General features: G+C 34.1%; 1 protein-coding gene across 2 annotated transcripts in view; it reads right to left on the minus strand.

Moving 5' to 3' along the window:
* SPOCK3 (SPARC (osteonectin), cwcv and kazal like domains proteoglycan 3) overlaps positions 1-16,667 on the minus strand; it is a 489,739-nt gene that overhangs the window by 449,685 nt on the left and 23,387 nt on the right. The gene's annotated exons all lie outside the window — the stretch shown is intronic.

Below are 16,667 nucleotides of genomic sequence, written 5' to 3' on the forward strand. Positions count from 1 at the left end.
TAGAGACGCCTGGATGGTTCAGTCCATTAAGCTTCTGTCTTCCATCAGGTCATGATCCCAGGGTCCTGGGATCAAGCCCCACATCGCACTGGGCTCCCGAGTGGAGAGCCTGCTTCTCCCTCTATCTCTGCCTGCCACTCCCTCTGCTTGTGCTCTCTTTCTCTCTGTATTAAATAAATAAGTAAAATATTAAATATATATATATATATATATATATATATATATATAGGCTAAAAGGAATTTTAAATGACCATAAACCTATTCTCCAAGTTAGTGTATATTCTATCATTATAACACCCTAATCATTTTTTTAAAAGATTTTATTTATTTATTTGACAGAGAGATAGAGAGCACAAGTAAGCAGAGCAGCAGGCAGAGGGAGAGAGAGAAGTAGGCTCTCTGCTGAGGAGGAAGCCCGATGTGGGGCTCGATCCCAGGACCCTGGAACCATGGCCTGAGCCGAAGGCAGCTGCTTAACCAACTGAGCCATGCAGGCGCCCCACACCCTAATCATTTTTAAGCTCTACTATCCTTTCCTAAGAAAAAAATTATGTCATACTATTTGCAGTCTCTTTTTAATCACTTAAAAACATACTATAATATACATCTGCTATAATCAACATTCTGGTATACTAGTTATCTATTGTTGCATAATACATTACCCTCAAACTTAGCAGGTTAAAATAACAAGCCCTTGATAATCCTACAGTATCCACATGTTATAAATCTGAGCACAGCTTAGTTGGATCCTCATGTCAGGTTTTCGAAAGGCTCTGATCATAATGTCAGCCAGCTGCATCCTTTCTGGAGTTCAGAGTTCTCTTCCAGTCTCTTACATGGTGGCTGGCAGAATTCCGTTCCTTGCTCTTGTAGGACTGAAGTCTTTGCTTCTTCACTGGCTGTCAGCATGATCTGTAGTGTTGCTCAGAGTCCCTCTCACAACCTGGTGGCTTAATTCCTTAAGGCTGGTAAAATTCCCCCACAGTCATCCAAGATGGAGTCCCATATGATGTAAAGTAATCACAGGAGTGACTTATCACTGTTGCCACAAAATGTACCCTACTCACAGGAGTAACATTCTACCACTTTTCCAAATATCATTAGCTGGAGCACATCAGTGTCCACCTGTACTCAAGGGGAGGGGATTACACAAGCGTGGGACTCCTCAGAAGCCACCTTAAGGTATGGTTGCTACATTTGGGTAAGCTCAATGTACAACCATGATAATTTATCCAGTCTAGAACCTTGAACCTTAGGATGGAACATGAGACACATTTTTTAAAGACTTTCATACATACTGCTAATTTACCATTAAGAAGGGTAGAATTAAGTCATAAATCTATCTGAAGGGCAGGATTGTGTCCAACTTTATAAATTCATTTATTTCAATGCTACAGTTCTGGGAATATACTCAGGACTGTTAAAAATGATACTGAAGGCAAAACAGACATAACAGTTATAAAATTTAGAATGTAATTTAAATTTATATACTTTACTTTATGATGTGCAAAATCTTCCATTACTACTTATAAGGTAAGTGAACTTAACAAAGAAAGTGAAAATAAACTATTGGGAATTAAAGTGTGAGACAACTATAGTTCATTAATTTTATATTTCTACATAAACACTTGAAAGTTAAATCTCCTTAAAATTATTTGAAGGTTGCACTCTAATGTCTTAATTGCTTGTAATCAGAAAAAAGAAGCATCAAACCAAAGTGGCAATAAATTTTTATAAGTCACTTGTATAGAGGTAAAATAATTAAGAAAGAGGATGAACATAAGTTTTCATTCATAAATTCACTATTTCCATTCTGAAGTTCACCTAATTACATGTTATGCTTCAAGGATATGCTTGAAATATAAGCGTGCTAAATGAGGTGAGCCCCATTTAGGGCCTTTGCAAAGAAGCATCCTGATCCTTAAAACAAACATTGCTCTCTCATTACCACCCACAAGGGGCTGAAGCAAACTTCCGAAGTCTGGAGTCTAATGCTAACCCCTGGTTTTCTCAGCCTCTGAAAGATCTGTGAGTAGCTTTGCAGGTTCCTGGAAACTCTTGGCAACTAAGTTGCTGATACAGCTTCTCTCAATAAAGTATATGTCTTAGAGTCATTTGTGTTTGGCTTATTTTATTTTACATTATATATTTTTGAAAATCTATGCCGATGGCTTTTCATAATTGCCTCTGATATAACTGGAATCAGATCATGAATGTTTACAGCCAAACTATAGAGATATGGGTCTAGAAAAATATATTTTGTACTTGTAGATAAGAATAGCAAAATGGGGTTAAGATGAGATCCATATTTTATTAAGTAATTTGAACTCCTTGTTACTTAGCCTTAAAAAACAGTAAAAAAAAAAAAAAAAAAAAAAAAAAAAAAAAAAACATATTTCTGTGCCAATCCCTGTCAAAATTCCCAAAACCAAACTAGAATCCCTGAAGTAGACTGTGACCCTGCAAAGTGACAGTCCTGTCTAGTAATTTGGTTATAGATGTCCCAAAAGTTCCTGAAGAAAACAATGAACTCACACCTTGTTGAATCTTACAGCTTCTTTAAAAAATGAGAATTCATGGATGTTTCTAAGAAGATCAGTTCACACCATTCCTAAGGTAACCAAGTTTCCAAATAGATGCAGAAGTACCAAAATTTGCATGTATTGATACAATGACAGACTGTATCTACTATTAGAACCTTGCATATAATATTTACACAATAAAGCCAAAAACTAAGGAAGATGGTATTTTTTGTGATTGTTTTTCTTTGTATATTTCTCTGCTCTTATATGATTCGGCCCTCATTTAGATCTTATAGGTCCACACCCTGCATCTCATTGACTGACCCTACCTTTGCCCAGCTCAAGCTCCAAGAACCATATTTTAAATCTCACGGCCAAGATTGAAGCCCATTCAAGTATAGACTTTGGACAGTCACATATTTAGGTTACAAAATGAACTCAATTAGTTAATGACTATAATGTAATAAATTGGATCAAAAATAATGGATTTCAATCCTATTTAATCAGGACTATAAAATAGAGCCCTAAAACTTGTGTCTTAATTTGAGAAGGCCCAAAATACATATTAGGTAGTAGCTAAAAACATCCTTCACGTTTTATAGAAAAGATCTCATAATTTATATTGGGTTGCCCATTAGATTTTTGAATACATGAAATAATCATTACTTGTACAGAATCTTCAGAAAAACAGATCATAAAAGCTCAAAATGCATTCAAGTTACACAAGGACAACAGGAGGATCTATTGTGGCCTGAAATTTTAAATACATAAGATCACAGAAATCATTTTTAGATTTACAGACTTTCAAAGAAGAGTATGAATTATGATCCTCAAAATGCTCAATATTTTTGTGGGCATGTGTAGTTGGTGAGGCTGCTAGCTCCTCTTCAGGACACAGGCACCTACCCATATGTGAGGCGTTAGGTAAAGATGGCCACAGGTCAGTCGCTCTGCAAATGCTGCTTTCCCTGAAAGGCAGCTGCCTAAGTGGCAGTTACATCCAATTCCTAGAGCAAGTCCATATTCAAAACACAATCAACGCACCAGAGCAAAGTCTTGGCCCCCTTGTCTCACTGGGCTGAATCCTTGTGAGCCATTTAAGCTCCACAGTTCCTCAAAATATTACTGAGGCTTCTGTTGCAAGTTCATTCCAGGTCAGCTTCCCTCTCTGCCCAGCCTTGCTTCCTTCACCTCCGATGGGTGATGTTACTATGAACACTCCGCAATAAACTTCCCACTCTCAAATCTCTGACTCTGCTTCCTGGGAACCCAACAACTATGGTTGTGTATGAATTTTTTTTTTTAAGATTTTATTTATTTATTTGACAGAGAGAGAGCACAAGCAGGAGGAGTTGCACAGGGAAGGGCAGAAGCAGGCTCGCCACTGAGCAGTAAAGCCAATGGTTGGGGCTCGATCCCAGGACCCTGGGATCATGACCAGATCCAAAGGCAGGTGCTTAACTGACTGAACCACCCAAGCACCCCTGTATGAAATTTTTAAAAGTGGAAACTTTAGGTGTCAATACAAATAATTATGGTTATCACAGGATGATGAAATCATAGGTAATTTTTTTTCTTCTCCGCGCTTTTCTATACTTACTATATATTTGTGCAGCTTTGCTTTAAAGAGAAATATTCTCTCTACAAAGAAATTTTACAAAGGATAACAATGACTGCATAATTACTAAAAATGCTCCCCAAAAGCCCATGTAATAATATAATGTATGGAAGGTGTATGCTTTCTTTTTTTTCTTTTCTTTTTTTTTAAGATTTTATTTATTTATTTGACAGGCAGAGATTACAAGTAGGCAGAGAGGCAGGCAGAGAGAGAGAGGAGGAAGCAGGCTCTCCCCTAAGCAGAGAGCCTGACATGGGACTCGATCCCAGGACCCTGGGATCATGACCTAAGCCTAAGGCAGAGGCTTTAACCCACTGAGCCACCCAGGTGCCCCATGGAAGGTGTATGTTTAAGAGTAAATGTTGGTCTTGGAAAACAGAAGATATAATAAATGCCTTCATATATTTGTATGATTATTAGACAGCCAAGGAAGTATATTTCTATAATTTTTCAGAAGGCAAAACCAGTACCAACACATGAAATTCATTCATTTGTACATTAGTTAAATACAGTGACGCTTTTCCAATAATCACTGCCTGTCTAAAAATTCAAGATGCAAAGGCAAAAGTATAAAGGGGATTCATCTACTTGATGGATTGAAATCCTGCTTAAAATGGATGATCAGCTTAGAAATTTCTATGTATTCAAAGAAATACAATGTTATCTCTTCTTTGCCTAAGCACATAGGAATAGTACAAAGAATGAGTCTAGTCAATTTCACTGAAACAGGTACAATGCAACTATGAAATATGCTTTTTATGCTGTTTAAGGATGCCATATTCAATCTCATTAACAACTAAACCCACAGGCTGAAATTACAAATTGCAAAATACAGCAGGGGATGCCAAACTGAAAAGGCAATGGAGTCCATCAGTCACGAGATACACGACAGAATATTCTCAACAAATTTTTCATAGATTTTATACATCAGTCACCAGATACACTACACAATATTCTCGACAAATTTTTCATAGATTTTATACTTAAGCATTTTTACTTAAAAACACATATAATATTACAACCGATAACAGCTAGGAATGGTAAAGTCATCAGATAATGAGCAGATACCACAGAGCAAAGAAGGTCAAATGATGCAAGCTGCCTTCCAGAATTGCTTTCACCACCACCCAGGATCCCCCAACAGTGACTTTGAATTTCTAACCTTGAATGCAGAGAAAACAATTTGGACATTCTGTTGAGTTACAAGTCACTTGGTAGGAAACATAACAGATAAAAAAAATACTGATTTTTATGAACAAAAATACTTGGAACTTTTAAAAATTGACAAGAAATCGAATGCATCCTATTTCCAGAGTACCCTGTATATACTACTTCATCCATAACACAGTGCGTCAAAAGCTACTCTACTGCAGCTCTGCACAGACACACCAGCTATAATTAAACAACTTAATTTTAACTTTGCTGCACAGTTTATTAAAGCTTCTTATCAAACTTTGAGACAACTGAGCCAAATAAAACTTCCTCCTTGGGATACTGGCAATTTCTCCTTGGTGGCACTATGGTGAAAAAAACAAGGAGAGAGAGGACCAGAAGAGAGAATGCAAGTTCTTGGAAAAGAAAGGTATAAAAAGAAGCCCAAGAGAGGAAAAATAAAAATGGATTTTAAGAATTAAGTAAAAACATAAAAGATTTGAAAAAAATCAAAACTCTTTTCTAATAGTACAATGAATATAATGACTCTACTGTGTTACAGCATTTTAATGGGTTAAAAGTTATTTTGTACAGAGATGATCATATCTTTTTTAGTCATTTAAAAGAGCAATGTATAGTAAATAATCTGTATCCAAAAAGTCTACAAAATAAATGAGAGCTGAGGAAAAAATAAATATGAAAACTGATCATAAAATCTCTCATATTTTCCTTAATATATCTGATGTACTTCTCAAATTGAAATCCAAAAATTTACTGGAAATAAACAGCCCAAACAAATGCCTGTCTGGTTTTGCAAGAGTAATACTAATCTGTAGGCATATTTGTATAAATGTTTGTAATTAATGGAATATGGAAATACATTCTTGCATAATATTCATTTTAAAAACATATTTTCTGTATTATAATAGAAGAATTCAGTTATTTTTTTTTCTCTGACAATGACAACCAATGCAGGGTTATTTTGCCCATTTTGGAAATTAAAACCAAATATTTCACTGGGTAGTTAATGTGACATACTCAAAATTAACAATGTGGTAAAATGACATTTAACCTAGAATATCTTTTGATAACCCCAATTTAAAAAGTTTAGAGTTGTACCTGCAGACATTTCCATATTAAAGTCAATTAATTATATGATTTAAGTATGATTTTTCTAGCACAATTTCTCAGTTTGCTATATCGTTATCATAGACTCATGAAGGAATAATTGCTGTTCTTCACTTTTGTTCAACTTTGTGAACTTTACTTAATGTATAGGCCAAAATTTATTGATCTTTTGGTCAATTCAATATATATTGCATTCAAAAAATAAATACAAATTATTAAATCACAGGGGAATAAATGTTGTTTTATAATTTTTTAACCATTATTAGTACTCAATTGTTGCCCTCATCCAAAACCTCAATGTATTATTGCATTAAGTCTTAAGTAATTTTCATCAAATTATGTTCCAATTGCAGTTATAGAATAAGAACTGCAATCCATTACTTATTCTAGTTAAACAGCATTCTAACTAAAGCAATATGAATAGAATCATGTTATCATTTTGGCATACTTTTAACTAGTAGATATAGATATGGATGTAGATGGATATAAGATATGTATATGTAAATAAATATGAGAAAGGAAAAAATATTGTATACGTGACCCTTTATCCAAAACACACAAAATACAGTCAGATTTGTGAAAATGACCATTTTAATTAGTTAGCGGATAACATAAAAGCACACTTGATATCTCACTGTGGTTTTGAATTGCATTTCCCTGGTAATTAGTAATGTTGAGCATCTTTTCATGTGCAATAAAATATCACCTTACATTAGTTAGAATGGCTAAAATCAAAATGACCAGAAATACCAAATGTTGGTGAGGATATGGAAAAAAAAGGAATCCTTGTGCCCTATCAGTGGGAATGTAACTTGACAGAGCCACTGTGGAAAACAGCATGTAGGTTCATCTAAAAGTTAAAAATAGATACATCAGGGCGCCTGAGTGGCTCAGTGGTTAAGCCTCTGTCTTCGCCAGCTCAGGTCATGATCTCAGGGTTCTGGGATGGAGCCCTGCATCAAATTCTCTGCTCCACAGGGAGCCTGCTTCCCCCTCTCTCTCTGCCTGCCTCTCTGCCTACTTGTGATCTCTCTCCCCGTCTCTCACAAATAAATAAATAAAATTTAAAATATATATATATATATACCATATGATCCAATAATTCTACTATTGTGTATTTACCCACAGAAACAAAAACACCAATTTGAAAAGATATAGGTACCCTTATGTTTACTACAGTATTATTTACAATAGCCAAGATATGAAAACAACCTAAATGTCTATCAATAGATGAATGGATAAGGATAAGGAAGTATTATGCAACCATAAGAAAGGATGAGTTTGGGCCACTTGAGACAATACGATGAACCGAGATACCTCTCGGTGTTAAGTGAAATTAAGTCAGTCAGAGAAAGACAAATACCACATGATTTCACTCATAAGGCAAATCTAAACAAACTAACAAATAACCAAAGGAAAATACAATCAGACAGTACAACACAATGCAATAAATGCAGAGAACAAACTGATGTTCACCAGAGAGAAGGAGGGCGAAGGCTTGGGCCAAATGACTGAAGGGGAGAAGGAGATGCAGGCCTCCAGTTAAGGGATGAGTCAGTCACAGGGATGAAAAGCATCGAGGAAGGAATTCAGTCAATGATACTGTAATAGTGATGTGACGGGCAGAGGTAGCTACAGATGGTAGCTACACTTGTGGTGAATGTAGGTTAATGCACAAAACTGTCAAATCACTAAGTTGGACACCGGACGCTGATGTAACATTGTGTGTTGACTATACTGAAAAATAAAATAAAGTAAATAAAATAAATCTTCCCAGTGAGCTCTTTGAAACATGTAGTGGTAAGACTGAATCCCTGGTGGATGGGTCCATGTTTTGTGGGCAGTTAGAAATGTTATTTGATGTGAGTGAACTGCCATCATGGTATTCACTAAAAACAGATTTTTAAGAATCAAATGCAATTTGGAAAGGTTCATTTTTGGTTTTTTTTCTTTTTGGCTTTTTTTAAAAGATTTTATTTATTTATGTGACAGAGATCACAAGTAGGCAGAGAGTCAGGCAGAGATGGGGGGAAGCAGGTTCCCTGCTTAGCAGAGAGCCCAATGCGGGGCTCGATCCCAGGACCCCGGGATCATGACCTGAGCCGAAGGCAGAGGCTTTAACCCACTGCCCCCAATTTGGGAAGGTTCTTAGTTCACTTTTTTAACAAAGAATTTTTGTTATTGATGTTGGTAATCGTAGTTATGCAAAATATTCTAAATAAACATGACATTTTCTATTACCAAAAAAAGAAAGTACACTTTATATACCTGAGGTTTTTTCCCACCAATGCTTTTGGGCATTTGGAGATACCGCATGAATCCTAGCATTTATGCCACAAACCAGTTCAAATAGTCTCATTGTCATGATTTGCAATGAGATTCATTTTTGTAACACTTTCTTCTATTTTTTTATATTTGTCTTAAAAAGTATGCGGTCTAAAAACAGGTTTTGTAACAGTAATTCTCAGTGTTGGCTTCATATTATTCTAATATGAAGTTTCTAAATGTTTCTTCATATTCTAATATGAAGTTTCTAAAGTTTTTAATATGAAGTTTCTAATATGAGTTTCTAAAAATTGTAACTTCTAGGTCATTTACTAGAATAATTAATTGGAATCTCTGGGGATGTGACACAGACTACAGTGTTTTATAAGCTCTCTAGGTGATTTCGTTATGGAGCGAAGGTTCAAAAGCACTGCACACGAAAAGATTAATAGTTGAAATTAATAGAACTTGGGTAAAACTTGGTGAAACATTATTGCTACTCTTCTAAAATTTTAGAGTGTGGGATTCTAAGAAATGAAAAATTATTTTACGTATACGACTTTTTTTCCTTAAAAAAAAAAAACCTCAAGCCTCCATGGTGGGAATGGGGAGCATATTGTCAGTATCAACTGTGAATCGCAGGGATATGCATGTTTCCCTCCTGCCTATGAAATAATGTCTTTTTATAGTTTTGATGAAAGAACTATTCCTGAAATGGTGTTAAAGTATTTAATGACTAAAAGTAGGAAGACTGCCTTTTTTTGGTTTGGTTTTGTTTTCCATTCAAACATTTTTAGTTCAAAATCAGGGGTCAGCAATATTAAGGTTTGCAGAAGAGAAAAATCAAACTACTTGGCCTATATTTCAAGTTTTTTTAATATTATGATTTTTCTCTTTCCCTTAAACATTCCATTTGAGATTTTAAAGTTCCTTATATTTGCTGTTTTTCTCTATAAAACTTGAAAAATATTGGGGAGGGTATGTGCTTTGGTGAGTGCTGTGAAGTGTGTAAACCTGGTGATTCACAGACCTGTACCCCTGGGGATAAAAATATATGTTTATACAAAATAAAAAATTTAAAAAAAATTTAAAAATAATTTTGTTATATCGAAATTACTATCAATACCTGTAAAATTGAACAAAAAAATGTGGATGAGAAGTTTTCTCTTATGGCTTCTTTTAAAAGTTTTCTAGTTCTGTGTTTATGTTCAGTTTATGATCCATTTTGAGCTAATTTTTTTTTTAAGATTTTATTTATTTGACACAGAGAGAGTAGGCAGAGAGGCAGGGAGAGAGAGAGGAAGAAGCAGGCTCCCTGCTGAGCAGAGAGCCTGATGCTGAGGGGCTCGATTCCAGGACACTGGAATCATGACCTGAGCTGAAGGCAGGGGCTTTAACCCACTGAGTCACCCAGGCGCCCCTTGACTAATTTTTGTATAAAGTATGATGAGAAGACTGAGATCATATTTTCATACATGGATGTCTAATTGTTCCAGCACCATTTTAAATTGATTTAGATTATTTGAAAAATTAAGTGCAATTTAGTTTTAATAAAAATAATTTTTAAAATTAGAAAAATTGAAAAAGCCAGAATAAAAAAAAATTACTCATAATCTCATCACCCAAAGAATAACCACTAATTATATTGTTATATTTTCCTACCTGTTTTTAAATACCTTTATAAGTTAATTAATATGTATTTTTATACAAAATACAAATTATATGTATTTAAAGATAGTGTATTTTACAATATTTAGAAATTATAGAAAAAAGCACAAAGAGGAAAATTAAAATTACATCCTTGAATGTAAAAAGGAAAAGTATTATTATGCTAATGTGAATAGGTTATAGAATATTTGATCAAATTAAATAGCGATTTCATAGAAGAGACATTTTCTCAGGTATTACAGATTATTCACATTTTGTTTTTATTATTATATGTGGAAACTATATACTGTTATTTATTAAGATTTAGGAAAAGCACTACTACAGTAATATAAAGCCACAAAGAATTTGTGTTTATTAGAAACCCAGCATCAAAAAAGTAAGACACTTCCATTTTTTAATTAACTGCTAGATGAGCTTTCTAGAGAAATGTTTTCAAGATAAATAAGTATACATCTTATCTATATTTATTTTTTCTTTAATTGTGTAACCTAATTATGATAAACACTCTTGGATGTCATCCAAGCTGACTTTCTCAAATATCTTCTTTTCTGGTAGAGCACATTTCACAATAAGGGTGAAATACTAATTAAACATTAGTTAGAAAAGTGACAAAACTAATAGACTCTGTAACCAAGACAAAAATTTGTGACTCAGTATTGATCATTGAAACCTACAGGAAATCTGCTTGGGAAATTATAGAATGGTTTTTCTGTCTGAGAAAAGAAGGAAGAAGGAAAGCAGAGTTTGGTGTTCATTATGAGGGCACCATGATTGTCCTTGGTTGACTGTGTGAGAGAAATAATCCTCTAACTGCTTAAAACCACTGTTCTTTTGGATGTCTTTTTTCAGATATATTTATTTTGAGAGAGAAGAGAGAGACAACGGGCATGCAGGGGGAGGGAAGAAGGGAAAGGGAGAGAGAGAATCTCAAACTGAATCTGCACAAGGAACCCTACACAGGTCTAGATGCCATGATCCAAGTCAATAAGAGTTTTCATCTTAACTGACTGTGCCACCCAGGGGCACCTAAGTGTCTTTTTTTTTTTTTTTTCTTATTTTCTTATTAGTCTTGATTTTAATGAAAACAGTTCCTAAGCAGAAAAAAAAAAAAAAAAAAAGGAAAAGAAAAAAAAAAGCGCACTTTTAATTTTTAGCTTTAGTTAGGTGAATATTTTAGAAAAAGTTTCTTTTTTTCAACTTACTTAAGCTTCCTACCTGTTGGAAGTTTACATTATAAAATATTACATTATCTATTATTCTAGAAAGTATTTTAAAATAAGTATGTTTATATGTGTTCCACATACAAGTTGAGTACTTTAAATCACTCAGAAAAAAAGCATTTGTTACTGCAAACAAAATTTAATAAATTATTCCTACGAGGTAACAGTTGTTTTTAAATATATAAACTTAACACAAAAAGATAAAATGGTTGTGTTTAAAAAGTTCATCCAGGGGAATGAAACATGTCACTTTCCTCAACAAAAGTAGATGTCTGCTTTGGTACCTAATAAGACTTGAGGAAAAATAAATATTTCAAGGAAGGGGCGCCTGGGTGGATAGTTGATTAAGCATCCAACTCTTGATTTCTGCTCAGCTCATGATCTCAGGGTCATTGGGCTCTGCACTGGGTGTGGAGCCTTTTCTTAAGACTCTGTTCCTCCCTCTTCCTCTGCCCTTCCCCCCATCATGCTTTTTTTTTTTTTTTCTCTCCATCCCTCTCCCTGGGCCCCTCTCCCCATCATGCATTTCTCTCTCTCTCTTTAAAAAAAAAAAAAAAAAAAAAAAAAAAAGTGAATAAATATATTTCAAGGGAAATGTGAGATTTGATTAAAAAGGAATAGTGCATGGGGCGCCTGGGTGGCTCAGTGGTTTGGGCTGCTGCCTTCGGCTCAGGTCATGATCTCAGGGTCCTGGGATTGAGCCCCGCATCGGGCTCCCTGCTCAGTGGGGAGCCTGCCTCCCTTCTTCTCTCTCTCTGCCTGCCTCTCTGCCTACTTGTGATCTCTGTCTGTCAAATAAATAAATAAAATCTTAAAAAAAAAAAAAAAGGAATAGTGCATCGATTCAACATAAACTCAATTCAAAAACTCTAACATTTCTATTTACAATTTTCTTTTCATTTTTAAGTTACAATATATTTTGTTAGATTCTTATGATTTACTTGGCAGGTTTTTAGTCTTATAATCAAGTTGTATGGCTGAAAATTATCAAAATGAAATAACCAAGGGGTCAGCTGTCAATTCAAAAATACTCCATGGATTTTGACTTTCAAGTGGTTTTTATTTTCTGAAATAAAGTTATGTGAAAATATATAGCCCATAATCTTGATCAATTTGATTTACTATTTAGATATACACTATTTGTTTATGATTTCTGACAGTAAGCCGGTACTTTTACTTTGACAAAAGAAATCAAGACCTGATCATAGAAGTAAATGAATTTTTTACGTACTAACACATTTGGAGTGATAGTGTTATGAATGTATTATAGAAGGATATTAATGCAATAAAGTATATCTGAATACACTATCAGCTTGCTTTCTAATAAAGCTATAAGCTAATATAAGAAAATAACAGAATATTAATCTTTCAATTATTACACTATGTGGCAGGTATTTGGTTACATGTAATTTTTTATATGAACCTTTAAATACTTTAATCAGTGTTGAGCATAATATAAGGTCAAGGATGAGAAAAATTATTCAGTTGTCACCCACAAATCCACTATAGCTCCATTAAAAATATTTATTTTAGTATGTCATTTTAAATATAGTGAAGCATTTTAGACATTTTTGAACAATAACTAATATGAATGTAAATCTATTTCAGCAAGTTAATATACATTTATCAGTTTGGAATCACTCATATTTTGAACTTCATAATAAAAATTAAGTTCCAGATTGCCTCTCCTAACCAGTAAAATTTTAGCCATGCTGCTTTCATTTAATTTATGATGAGGGAATGCAAACACATCTTAACATGAAGCCTAAGAGGCCTGATTTGTAAATGACCTTCTGAACTTTCCTGGAGTTTTATGTTCTTACTCACTGCTCCAACTTAAATGCTACCCAACACTTCAGTCTCTAAGCGCCAGATAAACACATTCTCATTTCCTAACACACCACAGGAACCTACACAAAGAGATATTTGTAGACCAAAAAGAAGAAGGAAGGCAGAGCCCTTAAATACTTTGTCTTTGAATCACCACTGCCTAACACAGTAGGGGAAAAAAATGGTGAGGGGCAATTTTGTAGAGATTTATTGAACGATAAGTGAAATTAAAATGTTACAGCAACAGAGGTAACAATTTTTTTCAACTGTTTGTAGTTTGCTGTTATATTTAGAGTTATTCCTTTCTATGAGCAGGCATAATGGGAAATGTAGGTGTTTTATTTTAGAGCTACTATTTCATTCTAAATGGTTAGAGACTATAGTCATTTACTTTTCGTGAAATTCAACCTATTTTGAGAAGTCAGTAGAGAACAGTGACTAAGATTTGGGGCCTGAGAGTCAGGCAGGTTACCTCTGAGTCTTACCAGGTAAGTTACTTTGGGCAAATATCTCAAATTCTGAACTTTATTTTCCAAATGTTCTGGAATTTATGTATTCTTTTCTTTTTTCTTCTTACACCTTTTAGAACTAATCACATTTTTGGAAATGGAAAGATATATTTGTTACTTCATGCTTGTAAGTCAAATGACAATTTAGATCTTTTTGAAAATATGATAAAATAGTTCTGTAAGTTTAGCATAACTTTACCTATTAAAATGAATAGTGATTATGTTATTGACATTTTGCCAGGAAACTTTGTTTTCCTATAGCAGTTCTAAGAAATAAGAATCTAAAACAGTATCTTAACAAGGAAGATGTATTAAAAGCTTGAAACATTAAATACAACAGCCTATACATTACAATTTTCTAAAATTATATACACTAGTTAATATTCACTTGTAGTCGGCATATGAGTCACTAGCAGCTGAATTTCTCCTTTGACATTTTAACATACCAATAACACTGGAAGGACAAAAGTGTTAGATTCAGATTATTCTCTCTCATTTGCTGTAAAAAGACTATTACAGCCACAACTGAAACCAGAAGTTCATCAGCAATTTCGTTTCAACAAAGAGAAAGTCAAATTAGCTTTGGTTAACTCTTTGCTCACCATGCGGAAGTCCATGTATTGGGTGACCCGCTGTAGGCTGTTCATTGTCACTGGAGAAGTAGCGGTTTCTTTCTAAACACATTCTTTTTCCAAGCAGTAGGTATTTGAAAATATTATTTTTAAATTGGAGCAGTAATTGATTTATGATACTTAATCTGGGTTTTGATGGATGAGCAGTCTGTCATTTGTACCAGAACGGAAAACAAGATGCATAAGAAATTTAAAGAAAAAAATGTTCTTTCCAAGAAACTTAATGCAAACATTTATAAGTTTGCAATCTGATATAGTGTGGCAATTAAATTGTGTTTTCTGTGCTTGGAGGCTAGAAGGAAAACTTTCACATCTATGTAAGTCCTTATGATCAAAATATTCCTTTTTTTCCCCCCTCTTTTTTAGGGATTTCTTATTCCCCAGTTTGGAATACAAAATCATACCAGTCTTCATTCTCACTATGTAGGCAGGCTATAAGATGTGAATGCATCCACAAGCCATTACATGAAAGACTAATAATTTATTACCTGAGAAACAGCATGCACTTTACAACCTAGGAAACTAGAGGTATCAACACAATAAAAATTATAAAATAAAAAAAGTTAAAAATTTTTGCATTTTTAATTTTTCAGAAAGAATTAAAGCAAAGCAGGTATCATGGGGGGGAAGCAGAACTTCACTGAAATTCTTTATACTAATTCCACACTCTCATTTTTACTGTTAATTGCATACGGGGAAATAATGGAGGCCATTCAGGGATTAAGATCTGCAAAGGTTTTACTCTGACCCTGTGGACACCCATCAAAATCAGCCAAACAGCCACAGCTAAGTGGTAACTATAGGAAGCCTCCACTGTCTATAAAGGACAATCTGTTTAGCAGGTTTTAGAAATACCTTTCAGTCTAGTCCCATCTTCCATGATTCCCTCATTCCATCATTCACTCTTCATTTATGCCATGCTTAATTTCTTATAGTTATGACACCTGCTGTGCCCTTTCATACCTCCATAGCTTTGTGCATACAGATCCCTATTCCATATGCTTTCTTCCACTTGTCCAAATGGCAAATTCTATTAATCCATCAAAAACCAGATTAAGTGTCATGAACTCTGAGGGCTTTATTGAATCACCTACGTCTGCAGATGTAATTTGCATGTGCTTATCTTACTTTCCTTGTCACAATACCTTCTAATCATTCTTCAACATGTCAATCTCTTCAACTAGTCCAAAGATTCTTTAGGGAGGCGATGACATGACTTGGGTGGAAGGCTAAAAATGGCACACAGAATCATTTAAAAACAAAGCAGTCTTTTCCTCATTGTTTTGATTTATTTTTCGTCTTAATGATCATTATAAATTTTACAAATATTAAAAAGTAAATGCGCATATTTAGGAAACAAAGACAAATTTATAAATGGAAGAAGAGTGTTTTTCTTTGAAATGATACCATGGTTTATCAATTTATTATTTTCCAAAGGGTTTGCCTGTGTATTTGATCATTTGATATTTATAATAATCCTCATTTTCTGAAAGAGAAAATATCCTTCTCATCTTCTAGCTAGCTGAGTCTTACAAATGTTAGTGATTATCTCTGGGGCATATAGTAAGTGCAAAGTGCTTTTAATTTATACATATTTTTGCTCTTAATATCTGATAAAATTTGTGTAAGTGAATAGAAGCCTGTGATTTGTTGGAAAATTCCAAATCTTACACATTTTAGACAAAGTGCTTAATCAAAATGTAGGTTCAGTTGTTGAACATTGAATAATTTTTCTTAAGGGTTCAACTTAAATTTTAAACCAAAATAACAAGGCATTGTTGACAACAGAAATAATTATAATTAATATGTATCATGTACTTAACATATGCCAATGTGAACTAAGAACTTCTACATATCAATATATAACCTTCCAATACAACAGCATGCAGGAGGTTAATACCATCTCCCTTTTACAGAGCCAGAAAATGTGGACAGAAGATAATTTGTCCAGGGTCACTTAGCAGTAAGTAGCAGATTCAGAGGTCAAACTAATCTAGCAGCAAATGTTAAGTCAGGGTTCAATCTCAGGGAATCTGGCTGCAAAATGACAGTAATTCTATAATACATGCATTACGGCAGCTAGACTTAACTTCACAATATTCAACAGCAAGATTATGTTGTAT

The sequence above is a fragment of the Mustela lutreola genome, chromosome 1, assembly GCF_030435805.1.
Source record: "Mustela lutreola isolate mMusLut2 chromosome 1, mMusLut2.pri, whole genome shotgun sequence".
NCBI lineage: Eukaryota > Metazoa > Chordata > Mammalia > Carnivora > Mustelidae > Mustela > Mustela lutreola.